This window comes from Amblyraja radiata, chromosome 15 (genome assembly GCF_010909765.2).
Source record: "Amblyraja radiata isolate CabotCenter1 chromosome 15, sAmbRad1.1.pri, whole genome shotgun sequence".
NCBI classification, from domain to species: Eukaryota; Metazoa; Chordata; class Chondrichthyes; order Rajiformes; family Rajidae; genus Amblyraja; species Amblyraja radiata.
Window position 1 is genome coordinate 49,029,075 of NC_045970.1, and position 6,281 is coordinate 49,035,355.

Sequence of the window (6,281 nt, forward strand, 5' to 3'; positions counted from 1 at the left end):
CCCATTCGCTGTGATGGTATTTCAGTCTCAGTCACAGAGGCCGATGTCAGGAAATCCTTCAGAGGGGTGAACCCCTGAAAAGCACCTGGACCTGATGGTATACCCGGCCGTGTTCTAAAAACCTGTGCGGACCAACTGGCGGGAGTTTTTACGGACATTTTCAACCTCTCACTTCTGAGGTCTGAGGTCCCCACCTGCTTTAAAAGGGCATCAATTATACCGGTGCCCAAGAAGAGTAAGGTGACGTGCCTCAATGACTATCGACCAGTGGCACTAACGCCGGTGGTGATGAAGTGCTTTGAGAGGTTGATCATGGAGCAAATCAACTCCTACATCGACAAAAACCTGGACCCTCTGCAGTTCGCATACCGCCACAACAGATCAACGGTGGATGCGATCTCGCTGGCCCTCCACTCCGCACTGGACCACTTGGACAACAAAAACTCATATGTCAGGCTGTTATTCATTGATTACAGCTCGGCATTTAACACAATCATCCCCTCCAAACTGGTTACCAAACTCGCAGAACTGGGTCTCTGCGCATCCCTCTGCAACTGGATCCTCGACTTCCTCGTCCACAGACCACAGTCTGTTCGTATTGGTGGAAATGTGTCAGCCTCAATAACAATCAGCACGGGAGCACCTCAAGGCTGCGTGCTCAGCCCCCTGCTGTACTCACTCTATACCCATGACTGCGTAGCGAACCACAGTGCGAACTCCATCATCAAGTTCGCTGACGACACCACTATTGTGGGGCGTATCACTGATGGGGATGAGTCAGAGTACAGAAGAGAGATCGAGCAACTGTCCATATGGTGCCAGCACAATAACCTGGCCCTGAACACCAGCAAAACCAAGGAACTGATTGTGGACTTTGGAAGGAGTAGGAGGGGGACCCACAGCCCCATTTATATCAATGGGTCGATGGTTGAAAGGGTCAAGAACTTCAAATTCCTGGGGGTGCACATCTCTGAAGATCTTTCCTGGTCCGAGAACACTAACGCAATTATCAAAAAAGCTCATCAGCGCCTCTACTTCCTGAGAAGATCACGGAGAGTCGGATTGTCAAGGAAGACTCTCTCTAACTTCTACAGGTGCACAGTCGAGAGCATGCTGACCGGTTGCATCGTGGCTTGGTTCGGAAATTTGAGCGCCCTGGAGAGGAAAGACTACAAAAAGTAGTAAACACTGCCCAGTCCATCATCGGCTCTGACCTTCCTTCCATCGAGGGGATTTATCGCAGTCGCTGCCTCAAAAAGGCTGGCAGTATCATCAAAGACCCACACCATCCTGGCCACACACTCATCTCCCTGCTACCTTCAGGTAGAAGGTACAGGAGCCTGAAGACTGCAACAACCAGGTTCAGGAATAGCTACTTCCCCTCAGCCATCAGGCTATTAAACCTGGCTCAGACAAAACTCTGATTATTAGCAACCACTTTCTGTTATTTGCACTACCAGTTTATTTATTCATGTGTGTATATATTTATATCATGGCATATGGACACATTTATCTGTTTTGTAGTAAATGCCTACTATTTTCTGTGTGCTTAAGCAAAGCAAGAATTTCATTGTCCTATACAGGGACACATGACAATAAACTCACTTGAACTTGAACTTGAGCTCTATCCAGCCCTCTCTTGAAAATAGCCTGAGAGAATGGAGGGAAGCGCTGTGTGTACATTGCTATCCACAAGGGACAGGCAGTTCAGGAAGCAAAACACAAACACCAACGCGGCACAGTGTTACATAGAAAATAGGTGCAGGAGTAGGCCATCCGGCTCTTCGAGCCAGCACCGCCATTCACTGTGATCATGGCTGATCATCCACAATCAGTAACCCCGTGCCTGCCTTCTCCCCATATCCCTTGATTCCGCTAGCCCCTAGAGCTCTGTTCTGCTCAGAGCTGGAGCCTGGGCCGCTCACCCTCGGCGCGCGAGGGAGAGGGGAGGGGGAGGCGCTCACGCCTGGTCCTGGTGAATGTGGAGAGAGGGACTAGGAGTTGGCGGTTGGCATAAACTGGGTTTGTGACTGGATCAAATGGCAACCCAGGTAGGATTAGAGGATGACGAAGCTCAAAATGATAGGGTTTTTGGTGACTGGACGTCAGTGTCTAGTCAGAGATCAGGGAGGAATCAAGGAGAAGGAGGAGTCAGGCAAAACGAGGTCAGCCAAAGCAGCAAAAGGAGTTTTGAAGGGAACAGTTCAGAAGAGGATAGGAGAACGGTTCGGAAAAAGGTTGAAAGGAAGGAGGTTAAAATAATACTGAAATTCAGAAAGGAAGATGAGCATGTCAATTTAAGTCCGATAGCTTTATCCAGGGAGCTAAAGAAGAAGGTAGGAGAGGTGGAAACAGCTAAGATTTTGAGAGACGGGAACTTGTTAATAATATGTAAAACGGAGGAGCAGAAAAATAAGGCTCTGAAGATTGAAAGTGTTTGCAAGAAGATGGTCAGTGAAAGAAAGACTCTGGGTGAGAGTAGAGTGACAAGGGGAGTAATAACAGGCATTCCTGTAGATGAAGACCTGGAGAAACTCAAAAGGAGTATTTTTGGTGGCCAGGTGAGTGTAGCTAAGAGATTGTTAAGGACAGTGGAGGGTAAGAGGGTAGAGAGCTTGTCTGTGCTTCTGGAGTTTCAGCAGTCTGAACTACCAGAAAAAGTGAGAATCGGATGCATGAGCTTTCCAGTGAGGCCTTATATCCCTCCACCACTCCGATGTTATAAATGCCAGAGGTATGGACATATAGCAGCGGTGTGTAAGGGGAAGCAGAGGTGTCCCAAGTGTGGAGGAGAGCACAGATTTGAAGAGTGCAGAGAAAATATGCAGGATAAATGCTGCAATTGCGGAGGACCGCACAGGGTAACGTATGGGGGGATGTGAAGTCAGGAAGAGGGCTGTGGAGATTCAGCAAGTGAAAACAGTAAGTAACATAAGCTACTCAGAGGCAGTGAAGAAGGTGCAAGGACAAAGGGGAAGAGTGGATATTAATGGGAGAGAGAATCATCCGTTTTTGAGATCAGAGGAAAGTCAAGCAGTCAAAACTCACACAGAACTGACAGCTGATAAGCTTATTGTTTTCATTGCATATGTAATCAACTGTACTGATCAGGTTAAACACAAAACAGAAAAAATAAAAATCATTGTTAAGGGAGCAGAGAAGTTTTTGGGTTTAAAAGAAGTATCATGGGAGAGTATCAATAGAAAGCTTGAAGCAGATGGAAGACAGGGAGATTCTGGTGATAGGCCAACTTGATTATATTACAATGGAACGCAAGGAGCATAATAACAAATGGACAAGAGTTTAAAGGATTCATTAAAGAATTAAATAAGAAACCAGAAGTCATATGTATTCAAGAAACTTGGCTTAAGCCTTCATTAGACTTTGTCATCAAAGGTTATGATAGTATCCGTAGAGATAGGGGGGAGGGGAGTGGAGGGGGGTGTGTAATATTTATAAAGCAAGGAATACAGTATAGATTGTTGATGAAAGGAACAGAATTAGAATATTTAGTGGTTGAAATTTGGACAAGAGAAGGTAAGGTTAAAATTGTTAATTTTTATAATCCGTGTAAAAGGCTTTCAATGGAGTTGATGGATGAACTTGCTGAGTATTTAGGGGGGAAAGTTATATGTTGTGGAGATTTTAATGCTCATAGCACGTTGTGGGATGATTCTAATGATGAAAATGGGATGGTGATTGAGGATTTAATAGAGAATAAAAACCTTGTGTGTCTTAATGATGGAAGTGGGACACGAATCAACATCAGAACAGGGTCAGAATCAGCCATAGACCTCACACTAGTGTCAGACTCATTGGCGGGTGTTTGTTCATGGGAAGTAATTCGAAGAACAACGGTAGGAAGTGACCACTACCCGATAGAAATAGTAGTAGGAGTGAGTTTAGAGGAGTATAATACAGAGAGAATACAGAATTGGTCTTTTAGTGGTGCTGATTGGGAGAAGTTTAAGATTATTAGTGATCAAGAAATGGAGAAAATTGATATTTATGAAGATGTGGATAATTTAAATATTTCTGTTTGTGAAGCCATTTTAGAGGCAGCAACGAAGTCCATTAAGAGGAAAGGAGGTAAGCACAACAAGAAGAGTGTACCATGGTGGACTAAGGAGTGTGACAAAGCAATTAAGTGTCGAAATAAAGCTTTTAAAATTTTGAAAAGAAATCACAATTTTCAGAATCTTATTGAATACAAAAGGTTGCAAGCAAGTGTAAGAAGAGTAATAAAAAATGCAAAGAGGGAATTTTGGAGGACATTTTGTAACTCAGTGGGAAGGGAGACAAAAGTAGGTCAAGTTTGGGGAATGATAAGGAGAATGGAAGGAATTAAAAGAGAATACAAATATCCAATCCTAACTGACGGTGAAATCACAGCAGTGAAAGATGAAGAGAAAGCAGAGATGTTGGCAAAATCTTTTGCTAAAATTCACAGTTCAGACAATGTTAGTGAAGAAGGAAGAAAAGGAAAAGAAAATACCATAGCAGAGAATATACAGTTAATACGACATGAACTGCAAGGCGTACGAACGGCACCAACTTGACAGGATTGTGAAGACCGCCAGCAGGATTATTGGTGCTCCACTCCCTTTCTTGCTGGACATATACAGGAAGAGATGTATCAACAGAGCCATCTCCATCATCAAAGACCCCTACCACCCATCGCATCACATATTCTCCATCCTGCCATCTGGGAAGAGGTACAGGAGCATTAGCTGCAAAACCAGCAGGATGCTCCTCAGCTTCTTCCCGCAGGCTATAAGACTGTTAAACGGACTTAGCCCCCTGCCAAAGTATCGCGCACCAACCATCAACCTGGACACACTGCAGCAGCTGTCGATCGGAACGCCTGTTGATGTTTAGTAGAGAGTAGAGTGTTTAATTTAATTTGTTCATGATATATGTTTTTTATTTCTAGTTATTTGTTGTTATTTGTACTGCACACTGAATGGACACTGGTTGAGCAACGTTTTTTTGTTTCCTCTGGGTATGTGAGTACTCAGGAAAATGACAATAAAGATATACTGATACTGATACTGATGAGGAAGACATTAACGATGTACTCAACAAACCATTCACAAAGACAGAATTCAACCGAGGCTCTTAGAAAAACCAAGATGTCAGCACCAGGTAAAGATCAGATTTGTTCCATCTCAGTGAAACATCCAAGGATTTTTTGTTAGAATTTTATAATAAAGTGTGGGAGGGTGGGAAATTACCGCAAAGCTGGAAGGAGGCAGTAGTAATCCCAATAGGAAAGCCAGGTAAAGATTGGACAAACCCAGGGAATTATAGGCCTATTGCGCTAACATCCAACATATGTAAAGTAATGGAAAAAATGGTAAATGAAAGGTTAACATATTATGTAGAAAATAAAGGATATTTATCCAATTACCAGAGTGGTTTTAGGAAGGGGAGAAACACCATGGATCCAGCTATATGTTTAGAACATGAAATTAGGAGAGCACAAATTAACAGAGAAAGTATGGTAGCTGTATTTTTTGATATTGAGAAAGCATATGATATGATGTGGGGAGAAGGGTTATTAGTGAAACTAGGTAAATTGGGGATTAAAGGTCGTATATTTAAATGGATTAAGGATTTTTTATTTGGGAGGTCAATACAAGTATGAGTTGGAAATCAATACTCAGGAACATTAGATATTGAAAATGGAACACCTCAAGGGAGCATAATAAGTCCTTTACTATTTTTAGTAATGATAAATGATGTATATGAAGAAATTGTAAATGAAATGGGAGTTTCACTGTTTGCGGATGATGGGGCAATCTGGAAAAGGGGGAGAAATGTGAAGTTTATTGTGCAGAAACTACAGAGGGCTATAATAAAGGTACAAGAGTGGTCATATAAATGGGGATTCAAATTTTCTGTGGAAAAAACAAAGATAATGTTTTTTACTAGGAAGAAAATTGGTAGTGAGGTAAAACTAAAATTATATAACCAGGAATTGGAGAGAGTAAAATACTATAAATTTTTAGGTTTATGGTTTGATGAGAGGATTACATGGATGGTTCATATTCAGAAAGTAGTGGACAAATGTAAGAAGATACTTAATATAATGAGATGTTTAGTTGGATGTGATTGGGGGGCAGATAGAACAGCTTTGAAGGCTATATACACTGGGTTAATTAGATCTGTGTTAGATTATGGTTGTGCGGTGTATGGGTCCGCATCAAGTACTTCTCTTAAGAAAATAGACAACATTCAATATCGGGCATTGAGAATATGTACAGGTGCAATAAAAACAA